Here is a 15,912-nt window from a genome sequence, read left to right on the forward strand (position 1 = left end):
ATATGATTAATTAATAAAATAATCACATTCTTCATTGTTGCTCAAAAATGCTAGAAAAGTGTGGGGTAGAGAGAAAAAGGGCAGATGGTTATTTTGATTCGAGGAGTGTGACTGCTAGCTTTATTAGGCCTGGAGAGTGTTTGCAAAAAATAAGAAAGATTTTATGTTTGCTGTAAAAATATTTTGTTTGGTTCAAGAAAGAGAGAGAGTCATGCTGGGCTCCAGTGCTTCCAGCATTCAGAAAAGCTCAACTGGGCTTTTTAGCTTCTCTAAATCACTTTTCCAAAAATGATATGGAAAGTGGTGTCAATGCTGGAGTAGAGCAGAAAGGAGGTAAGCACAGAGTGTAAGCATCAAGCTGCGGACATAAGGCAAGGCAGGTCAGGGTGAGGCTGCCAAAGTAAGCCGGAGTCTGAGCTTGAGCGTTTAAAATGGAAAGGCGGCAGACCCAGGTGCTTCAGGTGGGGCAGTTGGAAGAAGACATGGAAAAAGCATTCACCAGCCCTAGCACAGTCCCCTTTGTATCTGTTCATTGCCGGCCACAGCATACATTAAAGAGGAAGGGAGGACATGGCGATGCACTGAAGATCACCTAGGTGCCCAGCACAGTGGTTGCTGCTTTATATAATTTTTCCTTTAATCTTCACAGCTCCCTCAGGAGATAGAAAAGTATCTCCACTTTATGGCTGGAAAAATTGAGCCTCATGAAAGTTAAATAACAGTTTCTAGGTCACACGGCTAGTGCATGTATTTGGGCTTAAAATCCAAAACTATATTATCCCAAAGCTCATCCTCTTTGTTTTTTAACATGATGCCTCTGATTTATAGTACACGGAAGATAATTTGCTGATGAGACATGGCACAGGGAAAAAAAGATAAATACCAAACTATTAGTCAAATGAGCCAAAGGCAGTAACATAAAACATGTGGCCTTATGATTGACCCTTAACTGACCCTTCCTTCCAGACATTATTTTATTTAATTGATAATGACCATCCACTCTTCAGATCTTATTAGTACCACCTAGGACTCTAACTCGAGCTGAGCAAGGGTCAGGATGAAGCTGAGGAGGAGGGACAGAAAGGCTGCGATGAGGTACGGGCATGGGAGTGACCTCTGAAAGGACACGGCCACTAACACGTGTTAGCATATAGGAAACGAATCTCAAATTGTCCAGGCCCTGGGAGCCCCGCAGGCAGGGACCCTTCCACTGCCTTTTAAACAAGGTTCACGGGGTAGACAGCAGGAGCGAGGCAAAAACATTCCTCTTAGTTCTTACTCTGGTGCCGCAACTGAAAATCAACTGCAAGGCTGTTCAGTGGTTTTGGGATTGAGAAATGACCAGATCCATTTTTTGACTGGAAATAGAGATATAACATTTTTGGTTATTATTTGTGATGTTCCTGCCTCGACAGAGTGGGATCTATCCCACCCGCCCTAGAAAGCTTAGGTCCTCTTTCTTTTCTCTTAAGAAGGAGGCAGATGCATGAAATTTAGTTCTTAATCATATAAAACTTGTTTTGCACTGTCGTACGTATTTTTATGTTTCTTTTCTCATCTAAGGAGATGATGTCCAACAAGACCATGGGTTCTACTTCTGCATCTCTCAAAATGGTGTAAAGAGTCTGGACATACAATTAATTGTTAAATACTTATTGGTCAAATGACTTAAAGGGAAAGCAGGAAATATTGTCAGCCTAGAGGTGAGGACTAGAATGACTAGATAGTTGAGCGTGGAGTAGAGACGTGTGAGAGAAGGCTTATGACATGTTTCAAGTTGACGAGAGGAAATGGCACTCGGCATCTAGAGCATTTCCTGAATGAAGTAGGCCCTCAACTATTTGAATGGATTAATCAACAACGGGAACAAGCTCTTCTCTCTCTGGTGTAGGTTTTATGAGAGAACACTGGCTTATACTTCATGTAGGAGTCAAAGGTTAAATGGAAGGAAGGACAGCATGAAAGCGAAAATCTTAACAGTGAATGAGTCCACCACCACCACCAGAGAGAGCGTGGGAAAGCCCCTTCCCGTGGTTGAAACGATAAAATAGTCAATGGGTGCCCATCACAGTTCATATGTTATAGCTTATCTGAATGTGGGTTGGGGGAGGCAAGGAGGTGGTGTCAAAAATAGCTATCAAGTAACTTCTAAAACTTCTGAATTCCTTACCTTGGAGATTCTGTACTATTTAATTCACAATCTAGTGTGCATTTGAGGTGTTATTTAACCTGGGAAGCAACCGAAGGCAAGCCTTGTGACCTCCTCTTTCAATGGTTCCCAAAAGAATAGTGTACAGAGTCCACCTTTCCTCATCATCCAGCCCTGAATCCCTGCCCTTTGGTTCCCAGTTTCAAACGGGCTCTAATCTAATACCTGTGCTCTTGGGCAAAACACGGGCTCTACCCCTTGAACACTCCCCTTCTCAAAGCTGATTATTTCTCAGATGTCTACGTATTCTTCACCCAGGTTAAAAAACAAACAAACAAACAAACAAAAAACAAGACTGGCTGTCTGCACTGGAGTATGGTGCTCAGATGTGGATTAGAAATACAGGATGGGAAGTTCTCCTGTGTTTCAAAATTGCAGACCACCTAGATCTAAACCCCAAAAGAGATTTCTAGTCTTACAGAGCGTCAGGAACTGCAGAAGACAGGTGAAGGCTCCTGGGAGGAAGAGGGAGTCATTGTGTCCCCAGAGGGCTCAGGAGCCACCTCTGCTGGAGAACTGTAGCAAGTGAAGGTGGTGTAGACAGATGAACCCCTCCATGTCCTCTCCCTCCCTTCAACCAGAGTGGCTCTGTTTTTCCCTCTTTCGTGTATATAATTTCATTTGAAAACAAATTTCTGCCACTAAAATACATTTAAAAGCTCTAGACGAAGTCCTTACTTTGCAGATAAGTGACTTCTTTAAGATCACTCTGCTAGCTAACAACTAGGTCTGTCCCCTAACCCCAGCCCCTCTGCAGAGACCTCCACTAGTAGTCCAGTCCAACCCGAACACCCAGACACAACCAGCTGCTGGCCTCCATCCTGAAGGTGGGAGAGATGTGTTCAGAAATTCAGGGGAAACTGTGGCACCGGCAAGAAGAGATGAGGGTGTCCCTCCACAAATCCTCTTCCCTAAAAAGCACCAACCCAGGCCCTCTCCAAACCATCCCCACTACCAGACCCCATCCTCATTTTATCCCACTGGAAAATAGTTCCCTGCTCAGAGCAGCCTGGCTCTGTGGGGAGGGATCTACGTCAGGGAGGCAGAGAGGGAGGAAAAAGAAATCTTCCCTGGCTCTGGGGACTTCAATCAGGCTGAAGTTAATGAAAAAGATGTGCCTTTTCCCAGGACGGCTAAATGTCTGCAATGCTCCCAGTGAGAGGGTTGAGCGGGTAGGGGGAGAAGCGCAGACAGAATTACATTTAAAAGGCAAAGGAAGGAGAAAATTCTTTCATCTCCCCGGTGGAGCTGGGCAGTGTTCCTGGGGCCCTGTCTCAGGCCATTCTCATTCCTGACATGTCTTGCTGCTCTCTGGAATGGTCCACATTAAAATATTAGAATGATGACCCTGCTTTCCATTTTTGAGGAGCTGCAGTTTCTCTCTCAGCAAAAGGTTTTTTTTTTTTTTTTGGCCTCTCCAAGCCTGAGGGGCGGGTTGGGGAGCAGGAAGGATTGGAGGAGGATAAAGAAAGCTGTTCAGCCCTAAGAGGAAAAATACTTTTAGCTTCCCAAGCAAAGGCATTCTGTGCTCTCTGCTTGCTCTCCTCCCACCCTGCTCTCTGAATGGGCTTCTCCCTTTGAGTCATTCACCAAAAGTCACCCCTTGGACAGCTGCAGCCAGCATCACCTTGTGACTTCCACAGACCTAGGACTGCCCCTCCAACAGCTTCCCTCCTACCTGCTAACATCTATAGTTTCCAAAACTCCCCTCAAAGGAGACGAGAGGGCTGCTTCACTTTTCTCCTGGTGTCCGCCCCTGCCCCAGAAACATCATCTCCCCTCTGTTGTCTCCTTACGGAAGGGACACTCCACATCTGGATAGGCCGGGGCATAATACATCCCCATCCCTGGGCTGACTCGGGACATGTGCATCTGGGAAGGGGATCACTGACACAAAAGGGGGGATGTGGGTCATGCTGGACATCTGGCCAGAAGGGTCTCGACTGCACAGACATGCACCTGGACAAACTGAAGCCTGGTTGTATTGTGAATCCTCAAGGTCATTTGCTTGTCCCAGCTATATTGTCCCCTGTGGGCCAGTGAAATAGATGATGGCATGTGAGATGGATGGATAGATGAATGGATGCACAGGTAGGCAGGTAGGTAGGTAGATAAAGGAACAGAGCAAATATGGCTTTGGGAAGCATAAATGACCCGTTTTCAAAGTGCTCTTAAAGACATCATCCGTTCAGTAAATGACTTCTATTCAACATGCCCTTCTGCCTCCTTTTCAGTCTGTTCTCATTTCCCTTTATTTCATAAGAAACAGATTTTTTTCTCCCTCTTTATTTTCTGAAGCGTCACTTCCTTCCTTCCTTGGCTATCGGGTGACAGCTGAACTCCATCCACTCCATCTCACCCCAACTCCTCAAACCACAAAAACATTTGGGATACCCTAGGTGGAAAGCAATGTCCCAGGAAGCCGAGTTAAACATCCAATTATACGAAGTTTTTAGAAACTAACTATCCCCACCCTCGACCTTGGCCAAAAGAAAACTGAGGCCCAGAAAGAGTAAGTACTTATCCAATGGAAAATTAGGAACAACAAAGCCAATGATATGTACATAACCCGAAGAAAGTTTTAGATGCCTCAACCCCTGTAGACTGGGGGATTCTGAAAGGGGAAGGGAATTTCGCAAGGTAAGTCAGGAGTAAGAGAGAGAACAGGAAAGAAGGTTAAGGTGAATTTCACCAAGAAACAAGCTCTGAACCCATGATCCATGAATGAGCCACAAGTCTATCAGGACCACAGTAGGAAATGTGGAAAGTTTAATTAGGGGGGGAAATGGAACCAACATGGTACTCCTTCAGGGGGATGACAAATGAAACACTACTGTACAAAAGGGCACTCGTTAGGCTGGGAGGGAGAAAACTCGTGTCCGAGGCCTGGTTTGGCCTCCACTCACTATGTGATCCATTCTGGGCTCACTTCAGCTACTCGGGCTTTCTTTCATCACCTATGAAATGAATTCCCTGTTCCCTCTGGCCCTACACCTCTAGTACCCCAAAGTGACCCTCTCACCTCTGGCATGAGAAAGAGATGGATCAGACTCTCTCTAGTCTCCTCTATCTCCTCTTTTCCAGCAACTGTCCCCCTAAAACACATACATCTAAGAAGTTGTTTCTAATCAAAAGGGCAGAAGAGAAGGCAATGAGGAAGCAGTCTTGAATAGTCTCGAATGGTGCTTCCATTATTGGTATGAAAATAGAAATTTAGACAGATGGTCATTCAGACTGCTACATGGGTTCGCCGCCCCCGTGAGGCTGAAGTCACATCCATATCAGAGCTAAGAGTAAACAATCTTATAATTCAAAAGGCATTAGTTCTAACTGCTAAGGCATTTACGGAGGTAGTGCAGAGGCCAAGCAGTCACCTTCCCACTGTCCTAAGAGGCAAGTTACACTCTTGAAGCTGCCATCCTGGCTGGGCTGAGTGTCCTTTTGCTAAATCCCCTCACCCTCATGGAATTCTAAAGGTTAAATCTGAAACCACTGACACCTCCAGTCTTAGCTTCAGGCTCCTTCCCAAAGAGTAACAAGCATGACTAATAATAACTGAATATAACTCCGAGCAAGCCTGGTCTTGATGGCTTATATTTTTCTTTTATTATTTGTTAAATAATGGGGTTCTAATATTTACAGATGAGATGTGTAACAAGTTCCCCTAGATAGGCAGCCAAAAGAACTTTGACATTAAAAAAAAAATTCCATGAGTATCCTTGCATATATAATAACCCCTGCTGTTATGGTGGTGTGTGTATTTGGTGGCTGTCCAAGTTACGGCTATTCCAACTTCTGGGTGGGAATGCTTTTAATCCTTCTTGCAGATTAGAGCTGAAATGACTGAGACCTAATGAAAGATGAGTCTTCTGAATGCCCTAATCTAGAATTCACTGAGACAATGAGTCTTATTTTATGTTATTTGACCCTGGTGAACCTACAGAAACTCGCCTCATCCTTTTTGAACCTCCCAGTAGAATTCTTTTTAAATGCCTTGCTCCCCAGACCAAGAAAACTGGATTTTATGAAGGGTATCTTGTGCGGTGTTGGGTGAAAAGTTTACGAAAGTAAACCTGGTATAGACAGGTGACAAGGAGGTTCATAGTCCCATTTATTAAGCATTTTGGTAAAAAAAAAAAAAATAATAGCTCAAGAGAGTTAAGTCGTTTCTGAGGCTGCACAATTTGTAGGAGGCAGAATGGCACTGGAGCCTAGTTCGGATGACTCATGTTCCTTTTCACTATATCATACTCTACGAGCTTCCTGCTATTTTTAGAATGTGCACTATTAGAGATTCTATCAGTTCCTCTATGATGCTCTGACACTTTAAAATGAACCACGATTAGGAAACTTACAGAACAGTGGTTTTCAAATTGTGCCTTAAGGAGTAGTGTGGACGATTCCGCAGAAAGGTCTTGGGGATTGTGAGGTGGGAGAGAGGAGCTAAGGTGGAGAGTTCCAGCCCCAATCCCACTTTATCTGGAACAGCAAGACTTTTACTGGTATTTTATATTGAGCTTCCATGTTAAGATCTACTTGATTTAAAACTTTGTAAAAAAGAATTTCTATGAACTACATAAATGTCTAACCAATGTACTTTATACTTGAACGTCATAATAAAAATTAAAAAGAAAATATGAAAACTCATATCTAAAAAGAGAAGGCCCCTACATAGGTGAGGAAGTCATATGTAGTGCTAACAGCATTTACCTGGGGAAAGAGAATTAGTCATCTCATCTCTTTAAAGATGCTAAGAAAGCCGTCTCTTACTAGTTAGCAGAAGAGATGCATAACCAGACCTCACTTTAAGAAAACCACCTTTAATACTTGCCACAGATGAGTTAATCTTGAGAAAAACACTTTCTCTTTCTTTCTTTACCCTTTCTGCAGGTAATGATGTCCGCTCTCTACATCTGAAGTCCGGCAAGCTACATGCTGAAGAAATCATAACAAATTTACCAGGAAAGTTAAGAGCTAAAGATATGTTGCCTCTCAGGAGCCCAGCCTGTCTGGGCCGTAGGTCTTTTCCTTCTAACAAAATGAAGGAATCACATGCCAGCATCTGTGGGCTGTTTCTAAAGTCTGTAAGAGGCCAACAGAGGGGTTCCCCTCATTGAACGTATGTGAGGCAAAGCTGGATGCTGGGGGGAGAATCCACCATCGTCTCCCTCTTCTCATTTACTGAATCTCTGCTTAGAACTGTTCAGATGATCTGCTCACTTGGCTCCAAGACTGGTACTACAGTTTCCTAATGCCTTCCCTTGGCGAATCCCAGGAAAGTGATTTACACCCTTAGGCTCACTGAGCAGCAGAGAAAGGAAAAGTCGGAAGGTGCTCACTTCAGAGAGTATATCTGAGCACTGGAGTTAAAAGCTCTGCACCTCAGCTCGGTGTAGCCAATTTGGCTGAGAATCTGGGTCCCTTGGGCCAAATCTGGAGCAATTAATCACAATTACAGGTAAATATCTAAAAGGGACAAAGTCAAGCTGGACCCAGTGACAGCTACAGGTAGCCACCACTTTTATAAGCCTCAGGTAGAATGGAAGGATCTCCTCCAAAAAGCCTACCCTGAATTCCTGGAGAATGTAATATAAAAAGGACTTGATTTTTCAGGACCTACTTTTGTCTGTTATTATACCAGGTAGATACTTTTTCGCCTACATTTCTCTATCACCACATTATCTATCCAGGATAGTATTATTTTTACCAGTTTATAATTGAACAAACTGAGGTGCAAATTGGTTAACTAATTCACCCAGTGTTATAGATGCCAAAAGTGGCAGAATTTGAATTTGAACATAGCCTTGAATCATGACAAGCCTGGTCCTCTGGCCAAGATACCCGTGACCCCCTCAGGAATCCCTAAATGGAATGTTGCTTTCTTCCTCCCTTCCTCAGGGAGTCAACCATAAACCTAGGGACACTGGTACCGCTGCCAGCTGTACTCCAGATGACCCACCATGCAGGTAGTAGCCAGGTTTCCCATTAGCCCCATGCAGCTCCACATCTAAGGAAACACCCTACTATCTTGATCTTCTCCTCAAATTTCTCTGAACTCAAGTTGACTTTTTTCAAAGGAGTTTCATTCCTGAATCCTGGCTGACCAAGAACTCACTAGAGGCTGCACTGTACACTGCTGCAAACATTGTTAACAACCATAAGTGTCTTCTCTCCCTAACCAAGTTTACCTGCTCTTCCTCCCTCCTTCCTTTCTTTCCTTCCTTCCTTCCTTTCTCCCTTCTTTCTTTACTTCCGGCTAATGATAGCATGGCAAGTTCCAGGCCCCATCACAGATGCTGGGAATCCCCATAAACTACTAAATGCCTTCCAGGGATCATCTCACATCATTAAATCCTCTTAAGGCAATACTATGATTATATCCATTTTATAAATGAAAAAGCAGAAACTTAGCTTTTATAATGACTTATTCAAAGTCACAAGACAGTAATTGACAGATCCAGAGAACATGCTCAATTCCATGCAACTCCAAAGCCTATGTTCATTTTTAACTACTACATATGTGTGGCACTGCCTGCAACCTAAATGCTGTCATAGGTAATCTCAACCACCTAGAAAGGATCTCTGCCCTCTATGACCCAAGCTATGATACAACGAACCAAGTGTTTAAAAAAAAAGAAAAAAAGAAAAAAAGCTAACCAATAATGTGTGAAGGGGACTGTTGCATCCCAAGGGAGAATAATATCATTAAGATCATATATTTGGGCACTTTTAAAAATACAGAAAAGTGGGTAACTCCATTGAAGCCATCTCTGTTACTACATTCATGAAATGTGCTATGATGTAATCTAACATAGCATGAGAACAAGGAGGAGCAAATCATAAGGGCAGTTTGCACCCAACAAAATGAAGGAGCTGGAAAGCAGGAGGTATGATCTTCTGGGAAGAAAGAAAATCATCTTCATCAAAGAGAAGAGAAGTGAAACCTGGAGTTCTTCTCATTTGCAAGAAACAGTCTTCGCAAAACTAAAATTTAAAAGGCAATCTTTGTTTACCAAATACCTCTGCTTATGGTTTCCATCACAAAGACTGCTAAAGTATTTTTTAAAAAGAAAGATCATCAGGTCATTTGCTTATGCATTTCAATTAACCGAGTGGAACTTGCTTGTTTTTACGCTTTGCTATTGGTTGAAATGAAAATCTCTTTGAACTGCTATCCGAAAACTACCAACGTGCAATCTCTTTCACAAGTGGCCCTGCTCTGACATTGCTGTTACAGGGCACTGACGTCATCCTGCCACTCCCCAGCACAGGCGCTCTTTGAGGACCAAGACATTTGGCTGTTTCTAGAATGATTCTTCACCATGGAAGATGTTCTACAGCTTCAAACGATGTTCCTCAGAATGCTAAGCTAGCCAAACTACCTTGGAAAACAAGACTAGATTCCTGTCAAGGTTCCTAGGCAAATACGAAGGAGGCAATGGCACCTTGGAATGTATACATCCTGGTACTTGGTTAAAAAAATATGTCTCTCTTGTATCTTCTGTAGGATTTCTAGAAACAGCTGGTTCACTCTTCTTTGCTGAGGTTGTATATGTATCTGTTTGTGTTTCACACAGTCCTGCCTTGATTACAGTTTGCAAAAAAATGGTCTCTTGTGACTTCACTATCAAGAATAAGATCATCTCTCAGAGGTATCTGGAAATGGAGGTCTCCTTGTCATCAAAATGGCTCAGACAAGGGTGGATTATATTTCCCCAGACCTCTTCTCTGAATAAGATATCCTTTCATTGTTCTCCCTGAAATCACATGTGTGCCTGACTCAGTCCACCCATTTTTGGACAAATCTGCCCAGAATTTCTGGCTGGCTCAGCTGGAGGATGGCTCTCTATACACTGCGACTGAGCAAAACGAATGTCACACACAGATGCTACATCAGCAGGACTGGAAGTAGCTGCTAACTCAGTCTGAGGCCTCTTTAGTAATCACATGCTTGAGCCCTTTATTTATAGCACAAATGAAGGGCCCACCATAGGGAATGGCGATGTTCACTTTTGCAGCCACATTCAGCAACTCACTGGTAGTGTGACCTTGGGCAGGTTACATCCCTGCCTGGCCCTTAGTATGCCCCACCTCTGACATGAGGAACTCCGTATGATCACCCCATGATCTGATAGCCTGTGAATCTTGTGAAGGTAACAGATGGTCCTGCCACCCACTCAAGGCATTATCAGGCTTCATACAAACTACTACTAAAGGAGCTTGCAGCGAGAAGTGACAGAAAAAATGGTGGAGTGGTAGGATGTAAGGAGAGAGGGCCCTTGGCAAAAAATGAGGAGTTGGCAAAGCCTATGTATATCTTTAGGACGATCCGTGCCCTCCACCTCTCACTGGTCTTTCAGAGTAAGCAGTCTTTTGTTTCTCTGCACATCCCTCCCTACTTAAACCTGGTTTTAGGAGTGTCCACTATCAATCAATTACACCATCATCACCGTACAGCTATTCCCAGGATAGCTGTTTGCTATGCTTCACTTCAAACCAGGCCAAAAAAAAAAAAAATTAGAGTCCCCATATCTTTTGATAAAAAGAAATTCCAAATCTCAGGAATTGTAGCTGAGAACGTAGGGCAGAGAGGCCCATAATTTGGAGGGCAGATGACCCATTGCTACATGGGAAGCTATATGAAGCAAGCCTGATTCTGGGGTAAACAAAGGACAGGAGGGTAGGGAAGCCATACCTAGCTGTATCTAACCAGTTACTTTTGCCATATCCAAATAAAAGGCATGTGAGCGTCAAAGCAGTGGCCCAGTCTCTCCATGTACCCTAAGGCTTTCTTCAACCTCATGTTTATATCATGGGATATAAACAAGCATCCTAATTCTAAGACACACAAGCTTATTTCCACATATGACTTAAAAGAGTTGAATTATTATCTTTTAACTATTAACCATATTGGGTACAAAATGGCAGTTGTTCTTCATAGCCAAGTCACAGCAAATACTGCCCTATTTCAAAGTATAAAGTATCTTTATTATAATAAGAACGGTGACGTATGAGATTGATAAAATGCATTTACTTCCTAGACCTAAAAACATTTCAAACGATAATCTCGCTTAATCATCCAATCAACAAAAGGGCCGAGTATCCTGAATTCTGAGGACACATCTATGAGCTAATAAGACACAGTCCTGGTCCTCGTGGAATTCAAGAGTCTAACAGGGGAGACAGCATTATTTTTGAATAACAAAAATAAATGTAATTTAGCATCGTGATAAGTTCAAAGGAAAAAATGGCGAGAAAAAAAGTATGGGTATTACGAGAGAGTGGAGAGAGACCTGATTTAGATAGAATATGAAGCTGCTCAAATGAACAAGGGAAAAAGGAAGGGAGAGTGACTATCCTGCTTGTTTAACAGACGGAGGAAATGAGGCAAAAAATCGGTCAGTGACTTGCCCAGGGACATATTCTTGGCTTTAGAGGTCTTAGTGTGGACGGGATCTTGGGGCATGATTTTCCAGACTGGCCTCCTGCTGATGCAGGAATCCCCTTCTCCACCTTCTCAGACAGATGGACACCCAGCTTGAACACCACTGAGGAAGTGGCACTTGCTATTTTAGTGCCCGGTAACAGTCTTTTAAGCACGTTCTACCTTTATTCAGTTGAAATATGCCTCACTGAAACTAGTTCTGAGGAACAGGAACTAAGTGCTTTTTTATCATTCTGCTCTTCCTGTTACATAGGGAATGTGAACTCCATTTTACAGATGAAGAACAGACGAACTAATCAACCTACTCCAGACTCCATATCTTAAGTTAGAGCCAGATACCAAACTCAGAGGGTTTCAGACTCATCCTCTCCCATACATTCTCCAGTCCTGTCCATGTGTACACTATACTACGTGTAATCCTCCTGCCACTGGCCACCCCTGATACATCTGACAACAGGTAGCATCCCCAGTAGAATAACCCAAGTGCTTCCAACTTTTCCATACATCCCCAGTAGAATAACCCAAGTGCTTCCAACTTTTCTTCCCTGGATATTATTCCCCGTGTCACTACTATCTAGCTTATAAAAGCTTCCCTCAAAATGTGGCTCTTAGGTCTGAGCACACTATGACAGTCGGAGGAGCAACTATTACTACCCAGACTTATGAAGCAAATATTTAATAACTGACTCTTTTTTGAAGGGAAGCCCCAATGTAAGGCATTGGCCAATTTCTGAAATGTAAATACTCCCACCGTGTCAAGCTACCAACCTGAAAGTGCTGGTTGCAGAGTTGTGAATAGATGTGCCCAGCTGACTCTCGCCACCAGGAAATGGCCCCAGCACTCCAGTGCTGTGCTCCTGAGCCTCTCTGCTTATGACAACTAACAACTGGATTGGACCCTGTCCAAGTGACTCATATGGAATGGGATATCCCAACAGCTCAGCAACTCACGTGTCCTCTGTGCAAAACTGGGTGTGAGGTAAGCCAGGCTTTTGAATGCAGAAGTGTGAAGGATGCCAATATCCATCCAATTAAAAGACCCATATGAAGTAAGGGAGTGTGCCACGTGATATTTGGAAGAAGAGCAATCCAAATGGAGGGAAGATAATGTACTAAGTTCTGACATGCGCATGTGGTCAACGTGTTAGTCTATGGTCAATTCTTATAATAGCCAAACAGACCAAGACAGTGTTGAATTTGGACCTATTTTTTTCCCTATCTTGGTTGAATTTGTTAGGTGTGAGTCTCTTCATACTTGTAGACCTAGTCCCCCATCTTGTCGGTTTGCTTTACTCATGTCTAAATTTCAGCTTTGTCTTATTAAGCCCATGTGAGTGCCAAGCACTGTGTATTCTGAGGGTATGTCGGTGAACAAATAAGGTACCGTCCTTGCCCTCATGCAACCAGAGTCTAAGGGGGAGGTAGCATTATTTTTGAGTAACAAAAGTGTAATTTAGAGTTGTGATAAGTTCGAGCAAAAAAGGATTAAAACAAGAGGGGCTACGACAAGAGATCTGATGGAGAGAGACCTAATTTAGAAGTTAGGATTAGTCAAGGAAAGCTTTCTTAAGAAAGTAACAATTCAGCTGAGCCTCGAAGGATGAGCAGAAGTTGCTAAGCAAGAGTTGCAGAAAATGTACTTCAGGGAGATGTGACATCATGCTCAAAGGCCTCAAGCGGGGAAATTATTTGCATATTGGAAGGGATCTTACCATCTAAAATGCAAAAAGAAGTCTACGGCCATGCTACCCTGAACAAGCCCGATCTCGTCTGATCTCGGAAGCTAAGCAGGGTTGGGCCTGGTTAGTACTTGGATGAGAGACTAACTAGGAAGACCAGGTGCTATAGGCTGTCACTTCCTTATTTCTGAAAGAGGTTTAAAAAATAAAAAATAAGAGATTGTAAGCTGACAAGGTCCTTGCAATCTGTGAGTTCAACCAAGGTTTGCCTAGATAGATAGATAGATAGATAGATAGATAGATAGATAGATAGATAGATAAGATGTGAAAAGAAGGCTGGATTAAGGTTAGGGCTCCTGAATTCTAATCGAAATCCTGCTATTACCTAACACGAGGACGTCGTTCTAATCATTTGACCTCCTAGAGGATTTATTTATTCACCTGGGAAGTGGGAATACGGATGAGGCAATGTGCAATGTGCTTGACAGTCAACCAGACCCAAGTTCAGCTACTAAGGCCTTCTATAGCAGCTTAATCTCGAGTCTCTACTTACTTATCCACAAAAGATGGATAACCTTAGCTACCTCATAGGGATGTATGGATGATGAAATCCATGCCTGGAAGGAGCCTAGGAAGTCAACGCTTCATAAACATAAATTGCCTCCCTCTTCCTTAAATTTTTCATGAGCTCAGTAAGGCTCAATTTGAACAACTTAAACAAATAATGGGGGGAGCCTTTTGTACCACATCAACAGACGAGATGGTTGTCGTTAAACTTTGCACCCATTCCTCTCCCTTACCTGCCTCCAAGCCCACGATCCTCTGAAATCCTTTCACATGGGAGAAGTGTGGGCAATCTCAAGGGGCTTTGGCCATGGCTCTGTTGTGGCTGGTTTTTAAGTGGCCATCTCAGCCTAAGGTTGACAACTTGCCTTCCTGGGCTGAGGACAAGGGTGGGCAGGAGGTGGTTGGAAAAGCTGGCTCTTCTGTGGAAGCTTTTATTAGAAACCGGGTATTCCCCTTTGCTCTTTCACATGCTTTTGGCCACACATGAAATGCCTCAAGGTCAAATTTATTAGTGCATCTAACAGCCCTAAGAACTCTTGGCTTTGGTGCTGAATCCCTCTTATCTCCATTCCCTCCCTTGAGCCCTGCAATTTAGCCAAGGCAGCTGCTCATACCCCACAACCCCAAATTGGTTCAATCTATGTCCCAAAATAGACACACACAGGCGGTCACCGCTTTCATGGGGCCATCGTCAGAAACTAGATACACTCAGGATATTCTCCAATGAGGGGAAAGACGAGCTGGTTAGATGATTACATGGCAGAATGACAGAGCCTGGGCTGGTTTCCAAAGCTCCAGAGTGGGTACACAAAGGCCCCTGGGAAAAATCTTTTTACCTGTCTGAATGTCATTTCCTTATTTCTGAAAGAGGTCTAAATCCTGGCCAGCTTGCAGAATTTGTGGGAAAACAAAATGGGAATGGGGGACATAAATGCCCTTCATACTTGTAATACGAAGAAGGCTATTACAGAGGACATTATTATTTCTACTGTCTCTGATAAGCCAGATGACCAGATATAGGGCACGGTTATGGGATGGGGGGACCCTTCGTGGATCTGGCTGCTCCTGAGTTAAACTTGGAACTCATCTCAGAAGAGCAGCTGCTGTTTAACCCAGGGCATTATACCTTCCCTCGTGGGAATACAGAGGGAACAGGCTGCAGTTCCTGTAGCAATGGTGGACAACATGGCTGAACAACTGGCAAAGGGCATGGCGTGCATAGTGGCCGTGGGGGATATGTTGAATGAGGCTGAGAGTGCCACAGAGGCTAGCTGAATTCAGGGCCAGTGCAAATTGCCTTGGTTTTCCTTGTGCCTCTGAGCAGTGTTCCCTGCCTGAAGGTGCCCCTGAAGGAGATGGGATGGGGGCTGGGCACGGCTGATAGCAGCCTCCCAGCCTGTGCCTATGCATCTCATTATTGAGCGGGCCTGAATCAAAGCAGCCCAGTGCAGCTGCTGTCCTGTTTAATCCATTCATAATCAAAAGTGATTAGCATGGATGCCTTGGTGCTGAGGTTATTGTGTGTGCGATCAAAGCCACGGCCCCGCCTGCTTCCCAGAGCCGTCTGCACCTGGGAGGGCATGAAGGCCATGAGCCTGGGGCATGGGGCAGGCAGCCACTGGAAGCCCAGTGGACACTGGGCTCCCTGGGCAGAACCTGGGAGCAGGGAGTGCAGCCTTGCCTGCCTGAGGCTCAGCAGCTTTGGGGAGGTCCCTGGGGGAGGCCCACAGCCCAGGTGTCCCCTTTGGAGACTTGGGGGAGCAGATGGAGCAAGCAGGGCCTGTTCAGTGTTAGACTCATGAGAGATTCCTAAACTCCCTCATTTTATAGAAGAGGACACCAAGACCCAGAGAAAGGAAGCATATTACATGTCTGGCAGGCACTTGTGTGTGTGTGGAGGGAAGGAAAGAGAGAGAGGAAGCAGAAAGAGGCACAGAGAGAGGACTGGATAAAGGAAGTTACGCTAAGTGACGCACAGCTGGCCGATGCTAAGAGAAGGAAGAACACCAGGC

General features: G+C 44.1%; 1 protein-coding gene and 1 pseudogene across 3 annotated transcripts in view; one reads left to right on the forward strand and one right to left on the reverse strand.

The window, feature by feature from the left end:
• SETBP1 (SET binding protein 1) overlaps positions 1-15,912 on the reverse strand; it is a 357,459-nt gene that overhangs the window by 173,198 nt on the left and 168,349 nt on the right. The gene's annotated exons all lie outside the window — the stretch shown is intronic.
• On the forward strand, positions 13,387-13,505 carry LOC111741833 (annotated as a pseudogene).

Source organism: Pteropus vampyrus, unplaced genomic scaffold (genome assembly GCF_000151845.1).
Source record: "Pteropus vampyrus isolate Shadow unplaced genomic scaffold, Pvam_2.0 Scaffold3, whole genome shotgun sequence".
In the NCBI taxonomy this organism is placed as follows: Eukaryota; Metazoa; Chordata; class Mammalia; order Chiroptera; family Pteropodidae; genus Pteropus; species Pteropus vampyrus.